The sequence below is a fragment of the Elephas maximus genome, chromosome 18 (genome assembly GCF_024166365.1).
Source record: "Elephas maximus indicus isolate mEleMax1 chromosome 18, mEleMax1 primary haplotype, whole genome shotgun sequence".
NCBI lineage: Eukaryota > Metazoa > Chordata > Mammalia > Proboscidea > Elephantidae > Elephas > Elephas maximus.
The window spans coordinates 30222757-30247039 of NC_064836.1; the positions used below are offsets into that span (position 1 = coordinate 30222757).

Here is a 24283-nt window from a genome sequence, read left to right on the forward strand (position 1 = left end):
TTCCTCAAGCTTGGAGTTTCCTCAAAACCAGAGAGCTTTCTTTTGGAAGAGCTCTGAGATGGTAATCTGGAAACTACAAAAATGCCTCCAACTACAGCTTTTTGTTCAGTTCTTAATTTGGGGAAGATCAGCACTTTCAGAGGAAATAGAAAAACCCGCAACATTGGGCGTGTGGTCATTCAACTTTTAGAAAAGGAAAACAAGGATTAAATGAAGAAATAAATAATGATATCACTGCGGGGAAGACATGTAAGGTACAGTTTCAAAAGATATAATGAGAGAAGGCTTTGGGACTAGCAAAATATCTTTTTGCAGATTTGGTATAGACATGTGCTGGAATCAGATAGACGGTTCCCTGCTTCTCATGTCTGCAAAATAGCAGCATCAAAAACAAACCCCTCAGAAAAGCCAAACAGAAAATAACAGAAAATCTCAACCCTTTTAGTTATAGCTTTTGATTGTCAGGTTAAAAAGCCAATGTGATTTAAGACAAAAGTAATCCTTTATAAGGTTTGGAGTCCCTGGCTGGTACAAATAATCAATGTGCTCGGCTGCTAACTGGAAGGTTGGAGGTTTGATTCCCCCAGAGACACCTCAGAAGAAAGGCCTGGTGATCTACTTTGAAAAACCAGTCACTGAATACCTGATGGAGCACAGCTTTACTCTGACACACACAGGGTTGCCGTGAGTCGGAATGAACTTGATGGCAACTGATATGCAAGAATCAGGACAAAACTGGACTTAGGGACTGCTGGATCCAGGGAGGTAAGTACCATCAGGCCTTGCTCTCTGTCTTTCACACATGTTTCTCGTGTTTCAGGTTAATCTTTCTCAGGCCAGCTTGGACTAAGCAAAGACGTGGCTGCCAGCAGCTCTAGGATGACATTCTTAGTTAAAAATAAATCCCAAGGGAATTCTCTGATTGTCTAATGTGGACCATAGACCCATCCAGGGACCAATCATTGTGACCAGGGGTTTGAGGGTCAATGATTATCCTACCCTGGATCACGTGCCCATCATGGGTGAGGGGTGCTAGAAGAAGAAGGAATGGAGGTGTGCTGGGGAGAACAGTAACGAACATCAAGGGGGAAAGGGTGGGTCCCCACCATCCATCCTCCTGAAAGAGAGATCAGAGAACTTAATGTCTGCATGTTGTTGTTGTTGGTTCCTGTTGAGTTGGTTCCAACTCTTAGCCACCCTGTAGGACAAAGTAGATCTGCCCCATAGGATTTCCAAGGCTATAACCTTTATGGAAGCAGACTGCCATGTTTTTCTCCTGGGGAGTGGCTGTTGGGTTTGAACTACCAACCTTTTGGTTAGCAGTCGAATGTTTAACCACTGTGCCACCAGAGTTCCTTCAGTGTTTGGATACTTATCAGAAAATATAGCACTTAGTAGCCTGCAGTACAGATAAGAAAGGTAGGGTGCTCCTTGCCCCGAGAACTGAGAGGGTTACTTTTTAAAAAAAATTTTATTGTGCTTTTAGTGAAAGTTTACAAATCAAATCAGTCTTTCACACAAAAACTTATATATACCTTGCTACATACTCCCAATTGCTCTCCCCCTAATGAGACAGCACATTCCCTCCCTCCACTCTGTCTTTTGATGTCCATTTCACCAGCTTGTAATCCCCTCCACCAGGGAGGAGATGCCAACATAGTCTCAAGTGTCCATCTGATCCAAGAAGCTCACTCCTCACCAGGATCCCTCTCCAACCCATTGTCCAGTCCAATTCCTGTCTGAAGAGTTGGCTTTGGGAATGGTTCCTGTCCTGGGCCAACAGAAGGTCTGGGGCCCATGACCACCAGGGTCCTTCTAGACTCAGTCAGACCATTAAGTCTGGTCTTTTTACGAGAATTTGGGGCCTGTATCCCACTGCTCTCCTGCTCCCTCAGGGGTTCTCTGTTGTGTTCCCTGTCAAGGCAGTCATCGATTGTAGCCAGGCACCGTCTAGTTCTTCTGGTCTCAGGGTGATGTGGTCTCTGATTTATGTGGCCCTTTCTGTCTCTTGGGCTCATAATCACCTTGTGTCCTTGGTGTTCTTCATTCTCCTTTGATCCAGGTGGCTTGAGACCAGTTAATGCCTCTTAGATGGCTGCTTGCTAGCGTTTAAGACCCCAGACGTCACTCTCCAAAGTGGGATGTAGAATGTTTTCTTAATAGATTTTATTATGCCAGTTGACTTAGATGTTCCCTGAAACCATGGTCCCCAGACCCCTGCCTATGCTACGCTGACCTTCGAAGCATTCAGTTTATTCAGGCAACTTCTTTGCTTTTGGTTTAGTCCAATTTTGCTGACCTCCCCTGTACTGTGTGCTGTCTTTCCCTTCACCTAAAGTAGTTCTCATCTACTATCTAATTAGTGAATACTCCTCTCCCACTCTCCCTTGCTCCCTCCCTCCTCTCGTAACCATCAAAGAATATTTTCTTCTCTGTTTAAACTATTTCTTGAGTTCTCATAATGGTCTTATACAATATTTGTCCTTTTACAACTGACTAATTTCACTCAGTGTAATGCCTTCCAGATTCCTCCATGTTATGAAATGTTTCACAGATTCCTCACTGTTCTTTATCGATGTATAGTATTCCACTGTGTGAATATACCATAATTTATTCATCCATTCATCCGTTACTGGGCACCTTGGTTGCTTCCATGTTTTTACTATTGTAAACAGTGCTGCAATGAACATGGGTGTGCATGTATCTGTTCTTGTAAAGGCTCTTATTTCTCTAGGATATATTCCAAGGAGTGGGATTGCTAGATCGTATGGTAGTTGTATTTCTAGCTTTTTAAGGAAGTGCCAAATTGATTTCCAAAGTGGTTGTACCATTTTATGTTCCAACCAGCAGTGTGTAAGTATTCCAATCTCTCCACAGCCTCACCGCAATTGATCGTTTAGTGCTTTTTTGATTAATGCCAGCCTTGTTGGAGTGAGATGGAATCTCATTGTAGTTTTGATTTGCATTTCTCTAATGGCTAATGATCATGAGCATTTCCTCATGTATCTGTTAGCTATCTGAATGTCTTCTTTAGTGAAGTGTCTGTTCTTATCTGTTGTCCATTTTTTAATTGGGTTGTCTTTTTGCAGTTGAGTTTTTGCAGTATCATGTAGGTTTTAGAGATCAGGCGCTGATCAGAAATGTCATAGCCAAAAACTGTTTCCCAGTCTCTAGGTAATCTTTTTACTCTTTTGGTGAAGTCTTTGGATGAGCATAGGTGTTTGATTTTTAGGAGCTCCCAGTTATCCAGTTTTTCTTCTGCATTGTTAGTAATGTTTAGTATACTGTTGATGCCACGTATTAGGGCTCCTAATGTTGTCCCTATTTTTTCTTCCATGATCTTTATCGTTTTAGATTTTAGATCCATTTTGAACTTGTTTTTGTGCATGGTGACGTTTCTTTAAGAAACCAAAGTTTAGGCCTATCAGGAGTCACGTATCTATGATTCTTCACGAGGAGAAAGGCAAACATTGGGTGGGTGGTCTAAGTCTTTGGCTCAGCGTGGGAAAGACCACTGCACGCTTTCCACGTCCTTTCTGGTGCCGCTGATACGGAAGTGTTAGTTTACCAGCCCAGTGACACTGAGGAGGAGGTGTTGGAACATGACGGGCACACTGTGCCCATGTTCACATCTTTATTTTTAAAATAAAGTTATGTCAAGGAGTTATATTCTTATGCCAGGCGTATACACATACACATACATTAGGAGCCCTGGGGATACAACGGTTAAGCACTTGGCTGCTGACTGAACCTGACAGTTCTCTCTGGGAGAAAGACCTGGCAACGTGTTCCCATAAAGATCCCCAAACCAAACCTACTGCCGTCGAGTTGATTCAGAGTCAGGGCAACCATATAGGACAGAGTAGAGCTGCCCCATAGGGTTTCCAATCTTTATGGGAGCAGACTGCCACATCTTTCTCCCATGAAGTGGCTGGTGGGTTTGAACCTTTTCGTTAGATGACCTTTTGGTTAGCAGCTGAGTGCTTTAAGCACTGTGCCATCAGCGTTCCTTCCCGTCAAGATTACAGCCTAGAAAACCCTATGGGTCAGTTCTACTCTGCCACATGGGGTCGCTCTGAGTCGAAATCGACTAGATGGCGTACGACAGCACCCATACACATACACACACGCATGTACGTGTGTATATATGTATGTATGTTCATGCATGTGTATGACTATATTCCTTAAGGAATAGTCACTTGAAACTATGAGTGTATGACTATTAGTTTAATAATTGGAGGAGAATGTTTTAATGAACTAAATATCACCTTCAGAACAAGTAGTTTGTCTTACCTGCCATTAGCAGTCTTGCTCATTGACACTTTGAGAGTTTCAGTGAAGTAGTGATATTTATACAGAATTTTTCAGCTGTAGCCTAAAATTAAAAGGGTTTCTCATTTGGGGGGGTGTTAATATTCACTAGGAGATATTTTTCCGCGAGATTTTATTAACCCTTCTTAAATCATGCAACGTGCCACATCTCCAGTTAAGTACCTAAAACCCGAATGCACAGTTTCACAAGCAGTGAGGTCTCCGTCGGCTCCAGAGATGGAGCATGGCCTGCCTCTCAGATGGCCTCTCGTCCGGTCCTCCGTCAGCATCCGCTATCCAGCTTCTGCAGATAACTGGGCCTGCCTTTGATGGATGCATGGAATGACCTGTTTACTGTCAGTGCATGCCCCTAAGCATTGTAGTTTAGCTTTGCTTGCTTTTGAACCTTATACGTAGAATCATACTTCATTTAAGCATTCCGGTTCTGACTTCTTTCCTCAACTCATCCCTTCATTCACGTAGTTACTTTTGGTGAGATTGATATCTCTTTTGTGTAGCTTTAATTTGTCCATTTTCATTATTACACAATCTCTTTTTTTTTCAACTTTGTTTGAATCTTTTTGTTTTTTCAATTATTGTACTTCAGATGAAGGTTTACTGAACAAAGTAGCTTCTCATTAAAGTTAGTACACATATTGTTTCATGACATTGGTTACCAACCCCTTGACATGTCAATACTCTCCCTTTCCTGACCTTGGGTTCTCTATTACCAGCTTTTCTGTCCCCTCTGCCTCCTAGTCCTTGCCCCTGGGCTGGTGTGCCCCTTTAGTCTCATTTTGTTTTATGGCCCTGTCTAATCTTTGGCTGAAGGACGAACCTCAGGAGTGACTTCATTACTGAGCTAAAAGGGTGTCCGGGGCCATACTCTTCGGGGTTTCTTCAGTCTCTGTCAGGCCAGTAAGTCTGGTCTTTTTTTGTGAGTTAGAATTTCGTTCTACATTTTTCTCCTGCTCTCTCTGGGACCCTCTATTGTGATCACTGTCAGAGTAATTGGTGGTGGTAGCTGGGCACCATCTGACTGTGCTGGACTCAGTCTGGTAGAAGCTGTGATCCATCGTTATTGCACAGTTTCATTGTGTGAGTAGAGTATAACTTCCCCACCCATTCTACTGCTGATGAACAGTGGGCTCCAGTTTTTGTCTTTTAGGAATCATGCTGTGATGAGCTTTTTAGGACATATTCCCCAGTGTACGTGCACACAAATTTTTGGGGTATATCCCCAAGAGGAAATGCTGAGTCTTCACCTTTAATAGATAAAGTGGTTGACCCAGTTACCCCTCCCTAGTTGTATAAGGGAGGTCCTGTTGCTTCTTGTTCTCGGGGAAACCTTGGTATTATCAGTCATTTTAATTCTAGCTGTTCTGGTAATATGTGGTACCATTGGTTTTAATAGATGTTTTCCTGATAACTAGTAAGTTTAAGCTGTTTTGTAGGTGTATTGGCCACGTGAATGTTCTTTCTTGTGAACTGCGTGTTCAAGCACTTTGACTTGCCATTTTTCTATTTAATTGTTGGTCTTTTTCTTATTGATTTGTAGTTGCTATGTATGTGTTGATCAGTCCCTCAAGAAGGATATCATGCTTGGTAAAGTAGAGGGTCCATGAAAAAGAGGAAGACCCTCAACAAGATGGATTGACAGTGGCTGCAACAATGGGGCTCAACAACCAGGAAGTGTTTTGTTCTGTTGTACACAGGGTCACTCTGAGTTGGAATGGACTTGATGGCAACTTACAACAGCAACTACACACACACTCATCAGTTACTGTCAGGTCAACTCTGACTCATGGCAGCCCTATGTGTGTAGAGTTGAACTGTGTGCACTAGAGTTTTCATTGGCTGATTTTTCAAAGTTAGATCATCAAGCCTTTATTGCAAGGTACCTCTGGGTAGACTCGGAGAACCTCCAACCTTTTGGTTAGCAGTGTAATATATTCTTGATAATATCCCTTTGTTGACTGTATGAATTGCAAATATTGTCTCCCAGTATGACTTGCCTTTTTATTCTCTCTTTTAATAAATAAAAGTTTTTAACCTTTTGTGTAGTCAGAGTTATCAGTTGTTTTTCTTTTGTGTGTGTCCTATTAAAAAAAAAAAAAACTCTTCCTGCCTCAAGATTTCCCCTGGTTACCTTAGATTATAAAGCTTTTGTGAATGGGTACTTTTATTCCATCTCAGATAATGCAAGGACATTAGAATATTTGAACTCCTTTTATGCCTATTGGTTTATATGATGTTGTTATTAAACCCCCCAAGACAATGACATCATTGTCATCTCCATCTCTCTGTCTCAAATGGTCTTTACTTCTTCATTCCTGCTGTAGAATGGAGAATGCTGGCGATTCTTTTCCTGGAACACTTGGAAGATATTAGTCCACCTTCTTCTGACTTCTGGTGTTTCTGTTGAGAAGTCAGCCATCGGCCTAATTGTTGCCTCTTTTTAGGCCTTCAGTCTCCTTATGCTTTCAAGGTTTTTCTCTCTGTCTTTGGCTTTTTCCAGGTCTGCTATGACATGTCTAAGTTTCTTTTTATTTATTCTGTCTGGAGTTTTTAGGGCTTCTTGAATCTGTGGGTAGTTCTATTTTGTCTGCTTTGAGATATTTCCAGCCCATACCTCTTCTGCCGAAGTCTCTTCTCTGCACATTAAATCTTTCCTCTGTGTTCTCTGTCTCTTACCTTCTCCTTTTCTCCTTCTCTCACTCCATGCTTCATTCTGCCAACCTAATATTGAGAAATGGAAATATTTTTTATCCAGTCAACAAATGTTATTTAGGGCCTTCTGTGTACCAGGCACTGTCCTAGGTACTTGGAATACTTCAGCGAATGAAAGACCCAAGGATCCTTGCTTAGTGACTTACATTACACAATAAAATACTAATAATTAAATGATACAGTGTTAGAAGGCGGTACATGCTGTGGAAAGAAGAGAAATGGAGCTGTGTTAGTGGGTGGGCAGTTCCATGGGAGAAAGTGGAACAAGGTAGAGCACAGTATTGAGAAGGTGCCATTTGTATAAACACTGAAAAAATGGAAAGAAATTAACCAACTGTATGTCTAGAATGTTCCAGAAAGAGGGAGTGTGTCTAGAAAGTATGGAGAACAACAGAGAGGCTACGTGTGGCTGGAGTGATGACAAGAGGAGAAGGATCAGGAGACAAGGTCAAAGAGGTGATAATGAGGTCAGAGACTTGACGACAAGGTTAGAGAGGGCACAGGCCTTGGTGGCTCCTGTAAGGAGCTTGGCTTTTACTCCTGGACTAAACGAGGAGTGATGTGACCTGATCTACATTTTAGAAGGATCTCTCTGGCTCCTGGGATGAGAAAGACCTGTAGAGGGGGCAACAGTAGACATGAGGAAACTTGTTGGAGGCTTTGGCTGTAATCCAGGAGTGAGAAAATGGTGGCTTAGGTTAGAGTGGCTCAGTGGAGATGGTGAGAAGAGATTTAGATTTGTGTGTGTTTTGAAGGTAGACTCAACAGAATTTTTGACTGATCTGATGTGTTGTTTGAAAGAAAGAGATATCAAACATGGGTTCAAGCATTTTAGCCTCAAGGATTGAGAGGACTGTGTTGCCCTCAGCCCGGTGGGAAAGTTGCCTGGTAGACATTCAGATGGAAATATTAGGGCACCGTGGGATATTTGAGTGTGGCATCTGGGAAGAGAGGTATGGGTTGGAGGTAGGAGTTGGGAGCCATTAGCATGTGGATGGTATTCAATGTCGTGATACTGGATGGGATCATCAAGGTTTGCAGGTTGACTTTTCTAGAAGCAGACAAGGAGATGGCTTTTGTGTGGAATGTATGTTTTTTGGGGTCCACATCTGTGAAAGGAAGGGGGAGGAAGTGAGATTGGGCAGGCGGAGAAGTCAAACTGGGGTGCTGTCCAATCTGGCGGGATCTCTGGAGCTAACATTGCTTATCAGAGTTGTTTAGTGTAGGCTGACATGCTGGTTCGCCCTGCCTGGCTCAGTCCTGGGTCATGGGCTGTCGTGGGAAGTGATCTCTGTAGCTGGAGCAGACCCTACAGTAGCTGACAGCTGGCTACTGACCATACTCCCCACAGCCTGGCAGCAAGTCCTTCCCTGGAAGGGGATTTGGACAATGCATCTGCGTGTCTCTCACTCTGAGAGACTGTAGATGGAGAGGAGAAGCGGGCTAGTGTCTTGGTCATCCAGTGCTGCTGTAACAGAAATACCACAAGTGGATGGCTTCAACAAACAGAAATTCATTCTCTCACAGTCTAGGAGGTTAGACGTCCAAATTCAGGGTTCCAGCTCCAGGGGAAGGCTTTCTCTGTCTGTCGGCTCTGGGGGAAGGTCCTTGTTATCAACCTTTCCCTGGTCTAGGAGCTTCTCAGTGCAAGGACCCCACGTCCAAAGGACACACTCTGCCCCCAGCTCTGCTTTCTTGGTGGTAGGAGGTCCCCATGTCTCTCTGCTAGCTTCTCTCTTTTATATTTCACTGTCACATAGGTTCAACATGAGTTGACCTCATGTGTGTCATTAACCAGATGGCAACTGGTTTAACTGGTCTGCCATATGCTAAACACTCTTCTAACATACATGATACAGTTGGGAGCAAAACAGATTATAATTCCTGCCCTCACAGAGCTTACATTCTAGTGGGGGGAGGGGGGTGAATAAACAATAAACAAGAAAATGTAGCAAAATACGAAAACAGTATATTTATAAAAGAGAAAAAAAAATAAGGCAGGAAAGTGTGAGTGAGGGGTAAGGGTTGGGGTGGAGAGATGGAAGGAGGGGGATGAGATCCTCACTGAGAGGGTGACATTGAACAAAGACCTCAAGTCTAAAGTTGCGTGAATACCCAGGGGCAAGTCCCTGCGAGAGCAAATAAAATGAGTTGGTGGCATGTCCTTCCGAAAACAAAACCCATGTTAAGGCCAAAGGCCGGGAATATGGTTTTTGGTTATTGAAACTGAATGATTCAGTAGGACCTGTGTGTGTGCCAGGACGTGTCTACCAGCTTGTGGAAATGGGTAGTTCGTTAACAGCTTGCTACCTTTGAGTTTTTGGGTGTTTGGTGGGTGTGTCTGTGGGAGGCACTGACCTCAGACCCAGCCAACCTGACTAATTTTTGCCAATGGAAAGTTACATGTGGAAGGGATTACAGCTGTTGGTTAATGAACTGAGTTCATCTCTGGCCAGGAGAACAAAGGGTCTCAGAGTCCAGGGGACTAAGCAAGGTGTGTGAGTTAGTTGAAGTTGAGAAAAGTCAGAGAGAGATGGCTTATCGTGGTCATAGCTGACATCAAAGAGTCCCAGCTAGGCAGGTTGGCAGTGCTGTGATCCAAGGCCAAGAGATGATTCTTCTCAGAAACCAGGTAGCTGGGAGTGAACGGAGGGCTATGCTTTGGTCTTCCAGGTGATCTGGGGGAACTGTTGTCAACGTGCTTGCCGGAGCCCACCGCATGCCAGTAGGTATGTGTAACTCTGGGCACCTGTGCCCAGAACAGTGTGTCATCCCATGAGTCACTGCTATGTTTAAAAGGGAAGTCTAGGAGAAGATGGCATGGTTGAGTTTCAAGCAAAATTCTGCTCATTATAGATTTCTTTAGATTGTAAACCAACAACATTAGCACTCTGAGAAGGTGCTGTAAATAGATCAATATAATACTATCTAATGGTGAAATATCTCTGTACAGACCTTGAACTTGACTCTTGCAGGAGACCTGGATTCTGTGAAAGGGGCCAGTGAATACATTTTTGCATTTCCTATACAGCACCAGGTTTTTATATGTGCATTATGTGTATTCATGGCCTCTTGCCCAATTTAATTTACTCATGGTAGGCACCTCATTCAGTCATCTTTCTCAGACCAAATAGTGATTAACTTCGAGGGGCTTCCTGACAAACCCTGAAATACGGTGCTGGCCTGCTAAATTTGTCCTTGAGAGGTGGATGAAATTCTCAGTGAGTAATCGTAGGCTTTGGGGATCAGGCTCAGCTGTCTGACCCTGTGAGCCCAGAATCTGTGACTGATGGCATTAAAGATGTAATAATAGTGATAAAAACAAATACAGTGTCTCGGAGGATGCTGAGGTCGATGATGACGACAAAGCTGTAGCCTGAAATGCAGCAATATGGTGGAGGAGGGCTAGGCTTGCAGACTGAGAGGGACCCAGTTAGAATTGCAGACAGGCCTACTTGTTGAATGGCCTTGGACAGTTCACTTTAACCTCTCTGTGCCTCAATTTTTTTTATCTGTAAAATGGGACTGGTAATAGTACCTTAGGAGGCCTGGTGGTGCAATGGTTAAGTGCTTGGCTGCAAACCAAAAGGTCGGCGGTTGGAACCACCAGCCGCTCTGAGGGAGAAAGATGTGGCAGTCTGCTTCTACAAAGATTTATAGCCTTGGAAGCCCTATGGGGCAGTTCTGCCCTGTCCTTTAGGGTCACTATGAGTTGGAATCGACTCAACGGCAAAGGATTTGGTTTTGGCATAGTCTCTTAGGTGTCCTTGGGTGATGCAGTTGGTTAAGCACTCAATTACTAACTGAAAGTTTGGTGGTTCGACTTCACCCAGAGGCACCTCTAAAGAAAGGCCTGACCGTCTGCTTCTGAAAGGTCATAGCCTTGAAAACTACCGAACACAGTCCCATTCTGCACACACGGGGTCGCCATGATTCAGAATTAACTCGATGATGACATCTGGTTTGGTTTCTGATAGCACCTTGTTGAGCTGTTGTTGAGGGGCAGGTACAAACTGGGCGAGTAGCCCCTAGCCCAGTGGTTTTCACAGGCTAGGCTCAGTTAACGCTGTGACTCATTGTTGTCAGCGTGTTGCTCATCCAGCCCCAGGAGGCCTTATGTTCACTCCACTTTGCAGATGAGGGACTGAGGCCCTACAGAGATTAAGTGATAGGCCTGTGGTTAGAAAAGGAATACCTGGCAGACCTAGGAGTCTAATCTGGACTGCCTGGAACCCTCGGCATGTCTTGAGCCCCTCTGAAATAAAGTCCGTTCAGGTCGCACGCCCTCTGCTAGCTTGGTCTGTTAAAATAAGTGCCATTCAATATTTTCAAATGATAGTTTGGGTTAGATTATTTTTTTCCCCACACCTGTGGCTCTGGGTCCCTATCCAAACCTGTCCAGTCTCTTTCTTTCTTTTTTTTAAATTGTGCTTTAGGTGAAAGTTTACAGGTCAAGTTAATTTCTCACATAAAAATTTATACCCATACTGTCATGTGACACTAGTTGCAATCCCCATGATGTGACAGCACACGCCCCTTTCCACCCCGGGTTTCTTGTGTCCATCCAACCAGCTCCTGTCCCTTCCTGCCTTCTCTTCCTACGTCCAGACAGGAGCCACCCATTTGGTCTGCTATAGCTGCTTGAACTCTTAGACGAGTATTATTTTATGTTCTATGGTCCAGTCTAATCTTTGTCTTAAGAGTGGGCTTTGGGGGTGGTTTTAGTTCTGGGTTAACAGGGCATCTGGGGGCATAGTTTCGGGGATTCCTCCAGTCTCTGTTAAACCATTACCTGTTCGGTTTCTTGAGCAACTTTGAAATTTGGGATTGGGATGGGCTGGTGGAAACAGATCCACGCAGAAGACTTTCCGTTGAGCTGAGACACCTGGCATACTGTGAATGCTCTTGATGTGAAAAGGCGTGCCGTGTTTTATCTTGATAATTGTGAAAGATTTAATTTGAATGGTTAGACAATCCCATTTCATCTCTTATAATCAGTGAAATGGCTCTTCTGCCTGTGTGATTAAGACCACAGAGACATGCCAGGGAGAAGAAGGACACTTAAAAGCTTGGCTAATGTGCGCATATTAAAGTTTTGATTACTTTTGTTTTTAGCAGTGGTTATTTTTAAAAGCTACGTGTACCTGAGTAAGTAGGTAGAAAATGAGGGTTTTTTGCAACATGCATAGACCTACTTTAATTTGGGGAGACTCCAGGAATAGGTTGCTGTGGAATTGATTCTGACTCATGGTGACCCTGTGTGTGTCAAGTAGAACTGTGCTCCACAGGGTTTTCAATGGCTGATATTTTGAACGTGGATTGCCAGGTCTTTCTTCTGAGGCACCGCTGGGTGAACTTGAACCTTCAAGATGTCAATCTATCTTGTTGAAGGCTTTCCTCTTTTTCGATGACCTTCTACTTTACCAAGCATGATGGCCTTCTTCAGGGACTGGTCCCTCCTGATAACCTGTCCAAACTTGAACTTGGACCTTTGGTCGCTGGGTGGCACACACGGTTTGCGTTGGCTACTAACCAAGAGGTTGGTGGTTTGAAACTCACTCAGTGGCTCTGAGGAAGAAAGGCCTGGCAACTTCCATAAAGATTACAGCCAAGAAAACTCTATGCAGCAGTGCCGCCCTATAGCACGTGGGGTCGCTATGAGTGAGAATCAACTCAACGGCAGCAGGTTTGGTTTCTAGGTGTCGGTCTTTCCTAACCAGGTGAGTGAGCCTGTGTCTTAGACCCAGGTTCCCGCCTGACCCCTTGGGCTTGTCCATACCTGCCTGATGTCTCTACCAGGCTTCCTCCACGATCTTGCCAAGCCTGCCGCTGTAATTTGGGAGGGTGCTGGCTGCTGCTGATTCAGACTGCCTCAGCCAGCCCGGTTTGACTGCGTCCTTCTACCCAAGGTCTCCTAGCCTCTTGCTTGCCTATCTGGGGTGGAGCCAAGAAGTTTCTCTTGAACCCATTTATTATGGTCTGCTTATTAGTTTTCAATGGGCTCAGTTTATGTTATTTTTATTTGCATGTACCCTTTGTACTGTGTCAGGACCTGCAATTACATATGTGTATACTGCTTGTTTTATGGATTTTTTAAAAGGAGATGATAATTGTGTGTGAGAATATGCTGCAGATTTGGTTCAGTAGGTCTGGGTTCCAGGCTCCAGCTGCCGGTGTGTTACTTTGTGAGTCCGAGTGAAGTCACTCAGCCCTTCTGACCTGAAATGAATGTGTGATTAGAAAACCTCTTCTTCAACTTTGCAAGTTGAAGTTTTGTTTACATTAGGGAAAATGGCAATAAGACAGAGTAGAACTGCCCCATAGAGTTTCCAAGGAGCGCCTAGTGGTTTCAAACTGCTGACCTTTTGCTTAGCAGTTATAGCTTGTAACCACTATACCACCAGGGCTCCAGGTGCTCCTAGAGACAATAAAATCTAACAAGTACATCCTGGAAGGAAAGCAGGACAAGTGCATTTTCACTAGCATGCTTCCCCTGACTCTCACTCATTAGAAGTCCCCTAATTTTAACGGCTTCCACCCATCTGTTAGTTTGTCATACTGTGGTGGCTTGCATGTTGCTGTGATGCTGGAATCTATGCTTCCAGTATGTCAAATACCAGCAGGATCACCCATGGTGGCTGGCTTCCAGATGAAGGCAGATTAGGAAGAAAGGCCTGGTGATCTGCTTCTGAAAATTAGCATATGAAAACATTATGGACCACAACAGAACATTGTCTGACTCGATGGCTTTGGGCACGCCATCAGGAGGGATCAGTTGCTGGAGGAAGACCTCATGTTTGGTGAGGAAGAGGGCAGGGAGGGTGAAGGAGACTGTTGGTGACATGGATTGGCACAGTAGCTGCAATGATGGACTTGAACATGCTGGCTGGTGATTGTGAGGGTGACACAGGACCAGGCAGTGTTGCGTTGTGTTGTACATAAGGTTACCTGAGTTGGAGTCAACTCGATGGCAGCTATCTACCTATCTATGTAATTTTAATTGATTATGCTCATTTCATTACAAGAGAGCTCTGTAAGGTGTCAGGTGCTATAAACAGAACTGTAGGCGGAGTCTTTTCGCTTCACCATTGAAGCCAAGGCCTAAGCTTCTCATTCCTATCCAGCTTCACTCCGCTCCCCACCTCCCCTCTCTCCAATGTGTTTAGGTCTAGAAAAATCGATATAACAGCTATCACTGTATCTTAATACCCATTGCCGTAGAGTCGATTCTGACTCATAGCGACCCTGTAGGATGGAGTAGAACTGTCCCACGGGGTTTCCAAGGAGCAGCTGATGGATTCCAGCTGCTGACCTTTTGGTTAGCAGCCGAACTTGTAACCACTAAAAAAAAAATTAATACTGTCTCCATCCATGACTAAGGGAAGCAAGAATTATTAAATAGGTCAGCATTCGGTGCCTGAATGGCTCATTGTATCAACCCTCATGATGGGGGCCTGCTGCTGCCTCACAACAGAGACTCTGTGGGGAAGACTTAAGTCTCAAGAGGCCCCACCATGGCCCTGAAGTCTCGGAAGGGCCCTCTCTCGTCTGACACAGGACTAGTGCCTCAGCCGCACTGTATCCATTGCCAAAATATGCAACATTAGCATTAAGACATTGAAAACATTAATCACACTAACATCACTTGAGATACAAACCAAACCTGTTGCCGTTGAGTTGATTCCAACTCACAGCGATGCTATAGGACAGAGTAGAACTGCCCCATAGAGTTTCTAAGGAGCGGCTGGTGGATTTGAACTGGTGACCTTTTGGTTGGCAACGAAGCTTTTAACCATGGCACCACCAGCACTCCATTTGAGGTACAGGCTTGGCTTCTTTCCTGATTGAAAATTGTCTTTAGTGCTCCTTAGAATTTAGGGAAAATGTTGAGTAGGTGCCCAGTACAAACCCCATTAACCCATGCACCCCAAGTCGGTAGGCATGCATTTAAATTTCACCTGGTTGTTGCTGGAGCCTGGATTTGCACCAGGTCTTCTTACTTTGTGTTCTTGCTTCTTATACGACCAGGTGAGACCTCCGCCATGAGAATGCTCCCTGACCTGGCTTTGTCAAAGAGCTCTGTTGTTGTTGTGTCCTGTTGAGTCAGTTTTGACTCACAGTGACCCCATGTGACCGAGTAGAATTGCCCCATAGGATTTTCTAGGCTGTAAACTTCACGGGGAAAACCCTGGTGGCGTAGTGGTGAAGTGCTACAGCTGCTAACCAAAGGCTCAGTGGTTCTTGGAAACTCTACAGGGGAGTTCTGCTCTGTCCTGTAGGTTCACTATGAGTGGGAATCGACTTGACGGCACTGGGTTTGGTTTTTTTTGTAATCTTCATGGGAGCAGATTGCCAGGTCTTTCCCGAGGAGCCACTGAGTGGGTTTGAGCTACCAGCCTTTTGGCTAGCCGCCAAGTGCTTAACCATTATGTCACCAGGGCTCCTTCATGGTGCCTTAGTGAGCGTTAAAGGCTATGCTGGTTACATATTCTTTGGAGAGAAGGCAGGGCTGAAATTAGAACTTGACTCCTTGTCTTCTTATTCAGCTTTATCCTACTTTTATTGCCAATAATAATTATTATTGTTTACTGCTGCCGTGCAGAGAGGTGCCTGCAAGATCCCACACCAGGGAAAACCCAGCTGCTCCCACCCCCACAGACCACATGTACCTCTTGTGTAAGGCACACACGGCCCTGGGAGTCAACAGCTTCACAGTGTGTGGGGGCAGGCCAGCATCTGGCCCCATATGGCTTATCTCTAGTGGATGCGAAAGGTTCATGGACTTCTCCTCTGACTTCTTTGTTACCTTTATCCTCCATGTGCACTTCCTTCCATTCCTCCTTCAACCTTGTAGTGGAAGCCAGCTCCAAGCCTGGCTAGAGTTACAAGTATGTGGGTCACCAATGAGGCCTGAAACTCTTGGCTTTGGCATATTAGATAAAAATTACTGTGCCGGCAAACCTAATTTGGGGCAAAGGAAGCAACAGGAGTTTTAAAGTCATGGAAACATATGATTGAAAGCTACAGCTAGGAGGCTAGGGAAAATGAAATTAAAAACCATCATTTTAGAGTTGAGGAAATTGAAGCCCCTGGATTTGAAGGAACTTACCAAGCCACTGGTACCCGCATACTCTGCCTGTGGCCTGTAAAGGCTGTTCGAGCAGTCTTGGGAGTCCCTGGGTAGCACAGATGGTTAAGCTCTAGGCTACTAACTGAAAGGTTGGTAGTTCAAGTCCACCCAGAGGTACCTTGAGAGAAAGACCTGGCTGTCTCCTTCCGAAAAATTCATTTTTGAAAACCCTATGGAGCACAGTGGTACTATGATACAAAATGGGGTAGCCATGAGTTGGGGTGAACTTGATCACAGCTAACAACAATAGTAACAACAACAGAGTTTTCATGGCCTCTTTTCAACAGACCTTGTGGTTTTTCCAGAAGATCTCTGCTTATTTGTTAGGTATTCAGTTTTCAGGTAGAGAAAAATATGTGAAGAGTTGCTAAGTCTAGTTGGTACAGGGTTTAATTTTAATTAGCAAAACACTCTCGTATCATATCAAATTTAATGAGGGCCTGTACTTTAAGACGTTACCCAGAAAAGCGAATCTTGTTTTTCTCTCGGAGAGAAGCAAGGCCTTGTTCAGGGCTGAAATAAAGTTTTTCAGAACATGTCAGTATTCCAAAGCAGAACCTCAGATCACCAGGCACGGGAGTGGGTGGAATGGTGCATATTTAGACCTTTAATCAGTTTCAAATATAAAAAATTGATTCTGGCAATCAGTAGGTAGCCAACCGCAAAACGTATTTACGAAAAAACCTTCTGAATTTCCATAGCGACACCATAGGATTAACGGAATCTGTATTTGGAGCGGCAATTATGCTGGGAAACTGTCTTTTTATCTGGATTGGACTAATTTGATCATATTAATTAATATCCCTGCTGGGCTTCACCTGACTTGACAAGATGAACACTTTCCCCAGCCTTGCTGCGGATACACGGTTGCTAGGTGACACAGGTTGGTGTAAGTGCGTCTTACCTTGTACCTGGGAACTCTCCCCCGCTCCCAGAGCCAGTTGGAGAAGGTGGAGGTATGTTCCAAGTGTTGCCGTCAAATTTGCAGACCGTGTCAGTTCAGCTGATTGAAACCCTTTTGCATGAAGACAAAAACAAAAACAAAACCTGTTGCCATCGAATTCATTCTGACTCAGGTGATCCCATGAGTGTTGGAGCAGAACGGTGCTCCATGGGGTCACTATGAGTTGAAATCGACTTGAGGGCACCTAACAACAACAGAGCCCCTTGACAAATCTGGGTCAGGGAGCATTCTCCTGACAGGTTCTCATCTGGTTATAGATAGGAGAAGCAACAACAAGAAGTAAGAAGACCTGGTTCAAGTCCAGGCATCACCAACAACCAGTTGAATAACTTAGAGCAAGTAGATTGCCAGGCCTTTCTTCCCAGATGCCTCTGGGTGGACTCAAACCTCCAACCTTCCAGTTAGCAGCTGAGCATATTGCCCGTCTCTCAGGAGCACCCCCCTTATATGAACCCGCTGCTGTGAAGTCGATTCCGACTCATAGTGACCCCAAATAGGACAGAGTAGAACAGCCCTCACACGGTTTCCAAGGAGCACCTGGTGGATTTGAACTGCCGACCTTTTGGTAAGCAGCCAAACTCTTAAGCACTACACCGCCAGGGTTTCCATAAGCTACCTAAATTCCTAATCAAGTGGATTCTAGAGACCCTTGAACGGAAATCCAGAAGTTAATAGCTTAAGAAGTGCTTGCTCGTCCTTGAGGACACAATTTAAAGGGAATCTTAAAAGTCAGCAATTGTAGATCTAATAAAAACAAGATTAAAAATAGAGTTAAAATCTTTTGGGGAAAATAAGCTTATTTTAAACTCTCCATAGTTCTTCATTTCTGAGTGTAAATTCACCTGATGAAGGGAAAAAAAGAGATTAACCCTCTGAGACCTTTTCTCCACAAAGCTAGTGTTGTTTCCCAACATGTATGTATTAGTTATGTATACGATCATCTTATATCTGCTGAACTAGCCCTTGCCTGAATATCCATTAACAGCAGAAAACCTTCTGAGAGTTTCATAGTTTATCATTTTCAAAATATTTTTACATAAAGCTTTTCAGGTGAGGTAATGGGTGATTATTGTTGTAACTTGTATCTTTGTCCCCAGGTTTATTCTCCTCTTGGGGAATTGTTAAAAACAAAAGTCCACTCTGCTTTCACTTCTGAGTACATTTCTTTGATGCAGGAAACTGTACATCCACAGATAAGTCCAAATAGGATTTCCAAGGCTGTAAATCTTTACAGAAGCCGAAGGCCACATCTTTCTCCCACAGAGCAGCTGGTGAGTTTGAACTGCTGACCTTTTGGTTTGCAGACAAGCGCTTAACCGTTGCACCACCAGGGCTCCTTGAAGTAATTATAGGAAACTTTTATCCTGAGGCCTAAGAGATTAGAAGTTGGTGAGGAGTGATTCAGTTCAATCCAACATGCGTTTGAGCCCTGGTGGCGCAGTGGTTAAGAGCTATGGCTGCTAACCAAAAGGTTGGCAGTTCGAGTCCACCAGCTGCTCCTTGAAAACCCTGTGGGTTAGTTCTAATATGTCCTATAGGGTCATTGTGAGTTGGAATTGATGTTGATGGCAACAGTTTTGGTGCCATATGTTAGGCTTCTGGGAGATTCAAGATGAGCAAACCCTTTGGTCCCTGCCCCTCTTTTCAGTAACGTAACACTGAGGCGGGGGCGGGGGGTGGTGGGGAGCAGAGACTGTCTTCTACCTCCAAGCAGAAGTTAAATTTTATCAGAAGCAGGAAAAGGAACATATATGGCATTCCAGGGCTAAAAGAAATACTTCTTAGACAATGACGAGCACAGGACACCTGTAAAAAGGAGTATATTAGTCCCTCTTTCTGACGGATGGACTTCAGAGTGCTTGTATTCTTTTTCCCATAAGTGACTTGTAACTTTCTTTTTGATAAGCTGTAATGAGATTAAACACCCTTCCTGTTCTAAGCAACATTTCTACTAACGATTATCTGGAGAAATCACTGATGTGGCCGCAATAAGCCTGCCTTGGTGTGTTTTTTTCACATCTTACCTTCCCCCTGGGACTGTGCTGATACAGCTCTAAAGCAGATCTCCTGGCTTTACATCAGCTTCTTCAAACCCCCTCCTTGGTTATTTGCATCCAAACACAACAGATGCGTAGTTCGTGTGTGGACCCCAAGGCTGCACTCCAAATCCTTCCGTGCTTCCCTGCGTCTGAGGCTAGCATTCGCTTTCTCCTGAGCCACACAGATGGGTCTCAGCCTCCAGAGGCTGCACGATAGAAGATGCATTCAACAAGTGGAAATATTATGCTCTACTTTAAGTTCCCATAGGGTCTCCGCATCATGGTGATGATGACATATGGAATGAGTGGGTGGCAGTTGTTGGTGAAACCTCTATCCCAGGTTTCTCACCTGCAGTAAGTACCGTTGGCATTTGGGGCTGGATAGTGCCTTGTGGGGGGTGGTTATGTGCTTTGTAGGATGTTTAGCAGCATCCCTGACCTCTCCCCACTGATGCTAGTAGCATCCCCGAGTAGCGACAACCCATAAAGTCTCCAGGCATGGCCGGATGTTCCTTGGGGGCAAAATCGGCTCCTGCTCAGAGCCTTCCTCTGTCCTAACACTTCCTCCTGTCTGTTCTGCTTCTTTATGTGTCTTTGTATGCCTTCTCTTCATGGGTACCTTTTGTTTATTTGCTTATTCCTTTATCAGATTCTTCTGAATTTCTACTAATGCTAGCCTTTATGCAAGGCACTAGGGATAAATACAAAGATGGACCCGAAATCTGCTTCTGTACACAGACACACACACAAACACATACATGCAGACACACACACACACACACGAGTCACTGGGTGGTACAATCAGTGAATGTGCTCAGCTGCTAACTGAAAAGTTGTGGGTTTGAGTTCACCCAGAGGCACTTTGGGAGAAAGGGTGGCAGGCTACTTCCAAAAAAGGAGCCATTGAAAGCAGGTCTACTCTGACACATCTGGGGTCGCCATGAGTCTGAATCAGCTTGACCGTGACTGCTTTGGTTTACACACACACACACACACACACACACACACACACACGTTGAGTCAATTTTGAATGTATCATGGTTTCCACCATGTTGCTTCTTACCGTCCTCAAAGTTCCTCTATTCTGAGAATTGCTCCCAGGCTGCAACTCTGGCTGGAATTTGAGTAATTATGACCCCTTTAATGGATGCAGCGTTTCTATTTTTGTAGCCCATGGCTTTGGGGAAAGCCCCTTGAAGTGTGGGTCAGTATCCTTGGCTTGCCACAGCTGTTACCTTGTAAAATGATAATGTTCAATTAATCTATCAATATCACCCACGAATGCAACCACACCATTCCAGATACAACCTCTCACTTGTCATTCCGGGCCTGCTCTTTTCTGATATTGTGATTTCTTTCATTCCTTTAACCAGCCACCTGAGGCTTCATTTAACATGTTGGTCATCTTAAGTTTTGTTTAATGAACCTTCTGTTTGGGAGCCACAGTCAAGCTCAGCAGAGCAATGCACACTTGGTTGCTTTCTATTTAAGTTAGCATGTTTCCTTTAGAGTTTTTTGAAACTGTGAAATGAAAATTGCTCATGGGAAATCAAATTTACCTCAGTGTTATTTTTAGGAGGAAAACCAGTTGGCATGGAGTCAACGCTGACTGATGACAACCCCATGTGTGTCAGAGTAGACCGTGCTCCATAGAGTTTTAAATGGCACCTGGGAGGGAGGCTTGAACTTCTAACCTTTTGGTTAGTAGCTGAGCACATTAACTGTTGGTACTACCCAGGGACTTCCAGGGGGTGTGATCAGGGGTGTTCTCTATGGAGGGGTTAACAGGTAGCTTCAACTCTGTTGGTATTTTTATTTTTTAGGTGAATGGTGGGCACTTGGGTATTCAGTATATTATTTTAAAATATATTTTTGTATATCCGAAATATTTTGAGATAAGTTTTAAAGAAATGATAGGCTGCTGAGAGTTTGGCTTTTGTTTTTCTGCCCTTCACTTTTTTGTAATAGATGCCTAGGAAATAGGTCTTTGCTTGCTAAACTCCCCATCTTCCTGCCTCTTTTTTTGGGGGGGGGGGAGAGGGGGCAATTATTTAGGATTTTTAACTTTTTAAATCCTGTAAGAGCACATTGGAGCCCTGGTGGCACAGTGGTTAAGCGTGTTCAGCTGCTAACCAAAAGGTTGGCAGTTCAAACCCACCAGCTGCTCCTTGGAAACCCTATGGGGCAGTTCTTCTCTGGCGGACAGGGTTGCTATGAGTCGGAATTGAAGCAATGGCAACTGTTTGGTTTGGTTTGAAGAGGACACTGCTTTCTTGCTATGTGGTGTCAAAAAACCTTTTGGCAGGAACTTATGTTTTCATCAGGGGAAGGGCGTTTATGTGTAAAAGTGTTAGGAGAAAATTCCCCCCTGAATGGGGGACTCTCAATGACAGCCTGCCCCGAGTTCTTGGCTTTGCTAATACAAACGGGGAGAGTTAAATTAGAGAAGGAGGTGGAGAGGAGGAGGGGAGGGGATGGTGGGCGGGGAACAGCCACAAACTCCCTACAGCACACCCAAATGACCAGATTCCTCTTAGCACGAAACTTCACAAGTTACGCCCACTCTGCCAGAAGCCAGGGAAGGCTGCTCGTGGCTTCCTCATTTCTGTTACTGGAAGTTTGAGTGATGTGAGCAAGACAGAGAGACATGTGCGCCTCCCGAGCAGTGGTGAGCTGGGATTTTAAAACCGATTCTCTATATTGGCTGACTTCTTTGTGTTGGGAGGCGAGGGGAGCGGGCAATCGTGGCTCTGGACCAGGAGCGGCTCATTGAGAGCCCCGAGGTCGCCTGGAGCAGGGAGGACCTGTACGATTCGGAGCCCCGGCCCAGAATTAGCCAGAAATAGCCAGTGGCGTCTCTACGCTGCGCCCCGGGTGCAGTCCCTTTTCCTGCTGCGTCCTGCGCGCCCCGATGTTTGTTCTGGATCCAGGGGAAAGGGGTTTGGGCTTTGAAAGGACTTCCCATCTCGTCTTTACTTTCTGTAACCCAGAATCCTATGGGATGGGAGGATCTTATGGGATACGACCTACACCCCCTACCCCCCCGGGGGTGCCACCAAAGATGCGACCACTTCTGGCTGTCTCGCTGTGCATTTAGTACTTACAGGGCTGGGTGGTTGAAAAGGAGCCCTGTGACTTGTCTTTAAAAGGTTCCCCAGGGGTATTCCGAAACTGTGGAGCTGACAGGCACCTGATCGGAGTCCTGGAGCAAGGCATCGGAAGTCTCATTAATTTTGTGTCTGATTAAATTAGCTGAGCTCAGGCTCCTGGCTGTGGAGGTGTTTCTTGTTTGTCTGGAACTTGTGTGAAAATGTCAGTCCTCTGTGGCAGCTGCTTTACCTTCTTCAGATTTGATTGCCTAAGTCAATTTTGCGTGGGGCAGGGGGAAGGGAGCTTGGGTAGAGGGTGGTACTAGGGTGGGATCATGACAGAGGACACTCAATGTGCCCCAACAGAGGATAAACCTGGCCAAAGATAGTGTTTCTGGCAAACTCTCCTTAGGTTTTAATTTGAGCCCATACGTCTAGCTTGAGGACGGTGCAGGACAGAGCAGTGTTTAGTTCTGTTCTACTTGGGGCCGCTGTGAGCCCAGCAGGCTCGCACCTAACGACAAAGGGACTTTCATTTGAGAAGTGGGTCTTTTCGCTGCCTGCCTGGAAGTCAGATTGAGGCTTTTGGCTTAATCGTTACCTATTTTTCTGTTTCATATCTGAATATCTGAACAGTAGTTTAGCAATGCACACCCGTCAGAATTTTTTTTTTTTAGGTCATCATAAAAATTTTCAGAGAATTGCCTCACTTTTAGGGCATGAAACAAAGGTGAATTGTGTGGCTCTTGGGTTGTTGTAAAGGGAGCCCTGGTGGCGTATTGGTTAAAGCTCTCACCTGCTAACGGAAAGGTCGGGGTTTGAATCTACCAGCTGCTCCTTGGGAGAAAGATGTGACAGTCAGCTTCTGTAAAAATTACAGCCCTGGAAACCCTCTGGGGCAGATCTTTGCTGTCATTTCCAATTCATGGCCACTCTGTGTGTGTCCGAGAACTGGGTGTGCTCTATAATGTTTTCAAGGCTGTGACTTTTCAGAAGCGGACCCTCAGGCCTTCCCCAGGTGTGTCCCTTGGTGGGTTTGAACCACCAACTTTTTGGCTACTAGCTGAGCGCTTTACGATTTGCACCCTCGGGGACTTACTGCATTTACAGCCATCCAAATTCTCGTTTTACAACAGCCTTTCTCCCAGGTTTGGGGTGGTGTGACTGGGAGGAGGTTAGCAGCTGATTGTATCACTTCCCTCCCGCCAGAGCAGGGTGGCCTGATTTTCTCAGCACACCTTGTTTTTGGGGACAGGCTGCTGTGGCCAGACTTTATTCAGTTTGCTTTGAATCCTGGCTTCCCTGAAGTTCAAGATCCAGAAGAAAAAGGAAATGACTTGTAATCCAAATCAGACAAGTCTCGGGAAAGAGCCGTAGGCTGTTCCATCCAGCTCTGTGGTGCCTGCTAGGGCCCCGGTTATGGCTTGTCAAGGACCCCAGGAGGGACACAGCAGGTGTGAGTCAGACAGGGTGTGTGGGCCCACCAGCCTCTAAAGAACCCCCAGCAACTCACTCCACCTGAAAAACAGGGGAACCGGAGCTCGTGATTGTGCAGGGGGCAGGGGGCTGACTAATGGACCCTTGCTCCCTGCGTTTTAGGGAACAATAATCCTTAGCTAGGGAAAGAGGAATACCTTACTCACTGCGTAGAGGCTTGCTGACATTGTCACATAGGAAAGTTAGAGGACATCATCCTGCAGATACTTGGAATTGGGGTTAATTCCCCTCTATGACCACGCAGGTGTGAGGGAAAGTTTTAATTACTCTATCATTCATTTTTCCTAGGGCCTTTTTCCTCCTCCAGTAAATTACCTGGTTTGGCTCCAGCTGTTTGCATTTTAATGGAAGCATAAACAAACACTGCCTCTTGAGTTTACATGCATTTTTAAAGCTCTGCCCTGTGGAACTCTGTCAGTAAGGTTTTAAAAGCTTTAAAAATAGGCGAAGTCTCTTGGCGGCACGGAGGAGGGCCTTACGTATTTCTATGTGTCGCTGACACAGAAAATGCTTTTCGCTTTTA

General features: G+C 44.9%; 1 protein-coding gene across 8 annotated transcripts in view; it reads left to right on the top strand.

Moving 5' to 3' along the window:
• The window catches only part of TIAM1 (TIAM Rac1 associated GEF 1), a 438421-nt gene that overhangs the window by 191150 nt on the left and 222988 nt on the right, over positions 1-24283 (top strand). For 3 of the 8 annotated variants that reach the window (XM_049858603.1, XM_049858600.1, XM_049858604.1), the window contains exon 1: positions 21703-21842. The exons of the other annotated variants lie outside the window; for them this stretch is intronic. The gene's annotated coding sequence lies outside the window, so the exon portion shown is untranslated. Of the gene's footprint in view, positions 1-21702; positions 21843-24283 lie in introns of those variants that run through there. 8 annotated transcript variants of the gene reach the window in all.